Genomic DNA, 7887 nt, shown 5'->3' with positions numbered 1-7887 from the left:
TTCACCCTTCAGCCAAAGATTAGACAAGTCTATAGGGTAAACAATAACACACATGAGGGATGTACTTCATAGTTCAATCATGTATACAAGACTAAATGGGTATACCAGCCCAAATGCAAAGATGAGAAGGCAGGAAGGGACAGGAAAATTGGACGAATGGAGATAGGGAACCTGAGGTGGAGAAGGGAAGAATGTTGACACATCGCAGGGTTGGCAACCAACGTCACAAAACAACTTGTGTATTAATTCTTTAATGAGAAACTAATTTGCTCTGTAAACTTTCACTTAAAGCAAAATAAAAAGAAAAGAGAAAGATGTCATTAAAAAAAAAAAAGGCAAAGCCATTTTCAAAAGAAGCAACTGCATCAAGGGGCCTAAGGAAAGTGACGTCAGTATTTTTGAGTAGCTGGAGTGTTAAATTACAATCAGCCATCTGGTATTTGCTTACCACCTAATACGTGCTAAAAACAAAGCAGTCAGCAGACGAAACTATAAGCACATAGCCCTGGGTCTTGAATAACCATTGCTATGGAGTTCATTCCGACTCATAGTGACCCTATAGGACAGAGTAGAACTGCCTCATAGGGTTTCCAAGGAGTGGCTGGTGGATTCGAACTGCTGACCTTTTTTTGGGCTCTTAACCACTGTGCCACCAGGGTCTCAAATAGCCTATCACAAAGTTGAGAGGTAGAATTCACACATGAAATATCTAAAAAGCCTACTTACAAAGTACCATGCAAATAACTACAATAAAATACAAATATGAATGCATGTTAAGAGTTTCAAGTAGAGGGGTGAACATATGCAGATGTGCTCAGGGAGACATTCTGAGGTGGATTTAGGAAGTATACAGCCATTGAGAGCACTGTAAGTCATCTGCTAGTGGGGCTCTGTTACTCAAGCACACAGTAGGGCAGGTCAAAAAATATCAGTGCCCTGTAAATCCATCCACCTGTGGTCACCTGATCTTCAACAAAGGCCCAATGTCCATCAAATGGGGAAAAGACAGTCTTTTTAACAAATGGTGCTGGCAAAACTGGATGTCCATCTGCAAAAAAAAAAAAAAAAAAGAAACAAGACCCATACCTCGCACCACACGTGGAAACTAATTCAAAATGGATCAAAGACCTAAATATAAAACCAAAAACAATAAAGATCATAGAAGAAAAAATAGGGTCAATGCTAGAGGCCCTAATACACGGCATAAACTGGATACAAACCATAACTAACAACACACAAACACCAGAAGATAAGCTAGATAACGGGGATCTTCTAAAAATTAAACACCTATGCTCATCGAAAGATTTCACCAAAAGAGTAAAAAGAGAACCTACAGACTGGGAAAAAATTTTGACTATGACAAATCTGACAAAGGCCTAATCTCTAAAATCTACAGGAAAATCCAACACCTCTACAATAAAACAGCAAATAATCCAATTTAAAAATGGGCAAAGGATATGAACAGACACTTTACCAAAGAAGACATTCAGGCGGCTAATAGACACAAAAGGAAATGACCACAATCACTAGCCATTAGAGAAATTAAAATCAAAACAATGAGATACCATCTCACCCCAACATTAGTGGCACAAATTAAAAAAACATAAAATAACAAATGTTGGAGAGGCTGCAGGGAGATTGGAACTCTTACGCACTGCCGGTGGGAATGTAAAATGATACAACCATTTTGGAAAATGATATGGCGCTTCCTTAAAAAACTAGAAATAGAAATACCATATGATCCAGAAATCCCACTCCTAGGAATATATCCTAAATAAGATCCATCACACAAATAGACATGCACACCCATGTTCACTGCAGCATTATTCACAACAGCAAAAAGATGGAAACAACCTAAGTGCCCATCAGCAGATGAACGGATAAACAAACTATGGTACATCAACACAATGGAATACTATGCAATGATAAAGAACAATGATGAATCTGTGAAACATCTCAGAACATGGAAGAATCTGGAGGGCATTATGCTCAGTGAAGTAAATGAATCACAAAAGGACAAATATGGTATGAGACCACTGTTATAAAAACTCATGAAAAGGTTTACACACAAAAATGAGAGGGGAGGGGTGGGGAAGGAAAACACTAAATAGACAATAGATAAGTGGTAACTTTGGTAAAGGGTAAGACAGTACACAGTACTGGGAAAGCCAGCACAACTTGACCAAGGCAAGGTCACGGAAGCTCCACAGACACATCCAAACTCCCTGAGAGGCTGAATTACTAGGCTGAGGGCTGAGAATCATGGTCTCAGGGAATATCTAGCTCAACTGGCATAACATAATTTATAAAGAAAATGTTCTACATTCTACTTTGGTGAGTAGCGTCTGGGGTCTTAAAAGCTTGTGAGTGGCCATCTAAGATACTCCACTGGTCTCACCCCATCTGGAGCAAGACAGAATGAAGAAAACCAAAGACACAAGGGAAAGTTAGTCTAAAGGACTAATGGACCACAAGTACCACAGCCTCCATCAGACTGAGTCCAGCACAACTAGATGGTACCTGGCTACCACCACCGACTGCTCTGACAGGGATCACATTAGAGGGTCCTGGACAAAGCTGGAGAAAAATGTAGAACAAAATTCTAACTCACACACACAAAAAAAGACAAGACTTACTGGTTTGACAGAGACTGGTGAAACCCTGAGAGTATGCCCCCTGAACTCCCTTTTAACTCAGTACTGAAGTCACTCCTGAGGTTCACCCTTCAGCCAAAGATTAGACTGGCCCATAAAACAAAACAAGACTAAATATGCACACCAGCCCAGGGGCAAGGACAAGTAGGCAAGAGGGGACAGGAAAGCTGGTAATTGGGAACCCAAAGTCAAGAGGGGAGAGTGCTGACATGCCATGGGGATGGCAACCAATGTCACAAAACAATATGTGTATTGTTTAATGAAAAACTAATTCGCTCTGTAAATCTTCATCTAAAGTACAATAAAAAAATACTGAAAAAACATTAGTGCCCACTGTTCATTGCATTTAAATTCCGTCAAATTATGAATAACCTATAAGGGTACTACTGCAAATTTTCTCTTCCTTTTATAAGAAATTAGCTACTGATCTTCACTAAGATTTGAGATGGTTCTTGTCTTCCTGCTTGTTCTCTTTCATGCTGTGTATTTTCTGATTTACAGTGAGCACTGAGAGAGAGATATCCTTCTCCTGAGGACTTGATCACACTATTCTGGGGCTTAGAGCACTCACAACTATGACTTACAATGTGCAGAGCACCAACATGCAAAAAATAGAGGTTAATACCTGGTCACGGATGTGATTGTTCTCATTGAAAAGCTTACTGGCTTATGGTTTATAGAATTGTGAGTACCAGGAGGAGCAGAAAGGAAATATACATTGGAGCCTAGTGACGTTCTCTTGAAGGGCCACTGCCCACATTGTGCATCATTAGAATGTACAGACTGTTGGCTCCAGACACAAACCCACTAGGGCTTTCTAAACCATTTATATTAGCCTTGCTCCCAGAACCAGCTTTATACATTCAGGAACCAAGATTTCAACTGCAAGTACCTCAGTTGGTGTTGACTCATTCATATTCCAAGCAAAAGGTAACATACCATAAACTGCATATTGATAAGCCACCAATGATTAAGGCAACCACATAAAATCTCATTATTTAAAAAATTAAGTGCACTGTGGTTTTTATAACAATATTCCTCATCCACGTCCGACATCATATCGTTTACATGCCAGTCACAGTTAAATCTAATTTTCTATAATCTTGGTAAATGGGAGCTAATCAACAAGTCCTCACTCCAGCTCCAAAGCAGCACATAATACATTTCTGAAATACATTAATAAAGAGAGGATGAGAAAAAAAAAGCTTCCTGACAATAACTGACATTTGTGATGTAGCAGGAAGATTCCCTAGACTCTGATACTATGTTTATTAGATTTATAAATATATACACAGTTTAAAAGGCTTGTAAGTCATTTGTTATTGCTTCAATTATCCCTGAATAGTTACTAAAATTAAGATTAGGGCCACCATTTGTTGAATGTACTGCTTTAAATTCTTAGCTTGCTCTCACATGAACCTCACAACAACTCTGCGAGGTATTATTCTGCATGCCATTATGCAGTTGAGGAAACTGAGGCACAGAGAAGCTAAGTTCTTTGCCCAAAGTTTCATAACTAATCATAAGCAGAGACAATACTTATACCAGCTATAATTCCAGAGCTCAAGCTCTTAACCGTGTGCTTTACAGTTGTCCTAAGTCCTTTCTGCATGATTGCTCCTTAGTTAGATATAGATAGATGGATAGATCAAACGATTTTACGTGGGACTTTTAGGTTATCATTTTGGTTGGAAATGGGAGACCACGATTCTTGCTTGAAGATACAGTAAAACCTGTGAAAGCCTGAACCTGTGTAAGGTGGACAACTGTTAGAGAAGGAAAACTCAAATATTTTCCACTAATAAAGAACAATAGCAAGTGGTTGAGACTACACCCTGTCAAAGGTGGCAAACTTGCAAGACCCGGAAAAACAAGGCAGTTCCGTTGAGTTCCAGCTCTCATGGGTTTCACTGTATATTTCTATAGCAAAACCTGTTTTCACTTAGATGGTACAGTTATTTGCAGTGATTTATTTGGGTGGGTTAACAGTTTGGAAGGGATAAGGGCTAAAACCCTCCCAAGCCATCCTTTGGCACTCCTAATGTGGATCACATAACGAGATACCTAATATTATTTTCCTTTTGGTTCCCTCAAAAAGTGATGTGTGCTAGAATATCTGTCCTAATTTACACCTTCAAGTAAAACAAGTACTGTGGACCACAGTACTAAGTTATAATTACTTTTTTCCTCCTGATTTTTCCCCCTCCAGCCTAATGAAAGACAAACAAGCTAGTGCTGTTGTTGTTGTTGTTAGGAGCCGTGTAGTTGGTTCCGACTCATAGCAACCCTAGGTACAACAGAACAAAACACTGCCCTGTCCTGCGCCATCCTCACAATCGTTGCTATGCTTGAGCCCATTGTTGCAGCCACTGTGTCAATCTATCTTGTTGAGGGTCTTCCTCTCTCTCACTACCGCTACACAATGCCTAAATAATTCTTGATTAGATGTGGGGAAAAATGTACCTACACTGGCTGCAAAGCATCTTGTATGCAGAGACCCTTTTGTTACACATTGAAACCTGTGAGAGCCAGAACCTGAAGGGATTGCCTTGTTTTTCCGCATGTCACAAGTTTTCCGCCTTTGAAAGGGTGCAGTCATTTTAGCAGAAAATATTTATTTGTGTTTTCCCTCTCTGACAGGCTTCCACCTTACACAGTTTCCGGCTTTCATAGGTTTTCCTGTACATCTTACTTCTCATGGTCATGCAGAATTTGGACCTTGGTAGTTGATTCTTTCTCTTAGGAAACACAGGTGATAGTGTACAAAATCAAAAACTGTTGGAGGCACGGAAAATTATTCGTGTCTAGGCAAAATACTGGAGTAGGCAAAATTGTTCTTGGCACTATATTTCTCTCTGAGGTACTTAATCCAAGTCCCAGTCTTATTCTGAACAGGGAACGTTAATACTAACCCCCATAAGATGTATCTGAGAGGTAAAAGGCTGTCACAAACTCAGTACCAACCTGGTGTCCTCAGGACTCAGTGGACTCTGGAATTGCTCAAAACCGGTTTGAATCAGCTAGCTAGGTGGCCTTGGGTAAGTAATTTAATCTCTCTGCTCCCCAGTTATCGCCTCTGTAAAACACGAATGACAACATCTATATCCTCGAGACGTAGTTTTGTGGCTGAGGGGTCTATTCCTGTGAAGCTGCTCTTTGAGAGGGTGACTTGTGTAGTTACTCTTCACTTTCCCCCCCGCCAATGATAAAGATGTGCTGTATGATTTTTAAACATGAAAAATGTTAAGTGCTATTCATCTGCAACGAGTAATCTGAACATACACACTTGCAGACCAAAAGGCTGATTTAACTCGAGGCTTAAAAAAAGAAATCATATAGCACATTAAACAGAATGGCATACATTTTTCAAATGATAAAAAAAAATTCAGCTCATCTACATTGTGCAACTAGCAAAAATGACATTTAGAAAGTGTGAAAACCGTGCTTGAGAAAACGCTTACATGTAAAAGGAAGAAGACAAAAGTGTGGTGATTACGTATCATGGGGGAAAAAAAGGAAATTACCTAACCTGGACTGGAGTGAAGTTGTAAGAGTACTTATTTGTGCCATAAGAAAAACATAAATTCATTCATCAAATATATGTTGAGCGTCCACTACCTGCCAAACTCAAACCATTCACAACCATCAACCATTCTTCGCTTTTTCGGAGTGCTGCATCTTTTCTCCGTAAGGACCGCGGGAGGCCACCCGTCTATCTTGTTAACACCTTGCACAAATACTTTCAAAGGTCGCATCTCTGAGCAAGAGAGAGCAAGCCGCCCCTTCGCCTTTATGCGTCAACGTCACTGAATATCGAAAACGCAAACTACGTAACCTACGGTGTCCCACTAGGAAATGGTGATGCGACAAGCCCTAACATATTCCGCCCACATGTGAGATGGAGCTTTTCGCTTCAGCCGTCCCCCCTGCCCGCTTCCTTCCCTCCGGGGGTGGGGCCTAGAGAGAGTAGGAGGTGTGTGCTTAGGAGGTGTGTTTTTGTTTTTCCCGCCCTTTCTCCCCTCTTCTTGCTCTCACAGCATTCATTGAAGGTGAACGTAGAAGGAGTGGATAAAGTTTAACCAGAAGAAAACCAGAACGGAAACAAACGCGACGGGCGTCTGGTTCGGGAGCCACTGGGGCGCGCGCGAGGGGGCGGGCCCGGAGGCGGGGCGAGGCCGGAGGCGAGCCGGGGCGGGGCTGCGGTTGCGGTCCTTGCGCCCGTGGCTGCCGAGGCGCAGGCGGTGGCGAGTGGGTGAGTGAGGAGCCGGTGGGCGAGCGGCTTCTTGGGTTCGGGCTGCCGGGACGGCGGTGGGAGTTCTCCCCAGGGCTGTACCTGTCCTCTCTTCTCCGTCTTCCCTGTCGGAAGCCGGGCGTCGGGTTTTCCAGCCTGAGGACTAGTGGAGTTGCCTGCATCCGGGCCCCGGGCTACCCGCAGGCGGCGCAGAGATAGGGTATCCTAGGGATCGGGCCTCTCACCCGCTTTCCCGCCCGCAGACCCCGAGTGGCTTGGCTTGGGGGAAGGCCAGAGGGAGGACAGCGCGCGGCTCCTTCGGACCAACCAAGCCGGGGTCCGAGAGGAACCGCAGACGGTCCCTGCCCGCGAGAAGATACTACGGGGTTGGGGTGTGGGTGCGAACATAATCCACGCCCACAGAATTTCAGTAGATGTTTCTAAGAAGTGCTGTTGTCTTGTGAATTTGGGCAGCGATTCTAGACCAGGCTGTGCTTCTATTCTGTGGTGCGTGGTCTGGTTGCTTCACAGCTCTGGGGTTACACAGACTTCTTAAAGGAAGTGACCACTGTGACTGGTGCATACTTAGCTCATGGTATCAGTTGCAGAGAGAAGTGCACTGATTACACATCTGCTGTGTCCGCGTGGGGTCTGTCTGGCCACGGTGAACTCTGCCAGACTTGTGTATTCATGAGAAGAAAGGTCATTGTCGTGGTTTGAATTATGCCCCCCCCCCCACAAAAATATGTGTATCGGTTTGGCTAGGCCATGATTCCTGGTAGTGTGTGATTTTCCTGTAGGTTGTAAACCTACCTCTGTGATGTTAATGAGGGAGGATGGGTGGCAATTAGTAAGGCAGGACCTGATCTACAAGACTGGATTGTGTCCTGAGGCAATGTCTTGAGATAGAAAAGACAGAAGTGAGCAGTGAGACAGGGGGACCTCATACCATCAAGAAAGCAGTGCCAGGAGCAGAGCATGTCCTTTGGACAGGGGTCCCTG

At 43.0% G+C, this 7887-nt stretch overlaps 1 protein-coding gene across 2 annotated transcripts in view; it reads left to right on the top strand.

Moving 5' to 3' along the window:
- The first annotated feature begins 6827 nt into the window (after window positions 1-6827).
- C9orf72 (C9orf72-SMCR8 complex subunit) overlaps window positions 6828-7887 on the top strand; it is a 27401-nt gene continuing 26341 nt past the window's right edge. For both annotated transcript variants that reach the window (XM_023741854.1, XM_004387748.2), the window contains exon 1: window positions 6828-6906. The gene's annotated coding sequence lies outside the window, so the exon portion shown is untranslated. The remainder of the gene's footprint in view (window positions 6907-7887) is intronic.

The sequence above is a fragment of the Trichechus manatus genome, unplaced genomic scaffold, assembly GCF_000243295.1.
Source record: "Trichechus manatus latirostris isolate Lorelei unplaced genomic scaffold, TriManLat1.0 scaffold00192, whole genome shotgun sequence".
NCBI classification, from domain to species: domain Eukaryota; kingdom Metazoa; phylum Chordata; class Mammalia; order Sirenia; family Trichechidae; genus Trichechus; species Trichechus manatus.
This window is presented reverse-complemented; position numbering and strand designations above follow the sequence as displayed.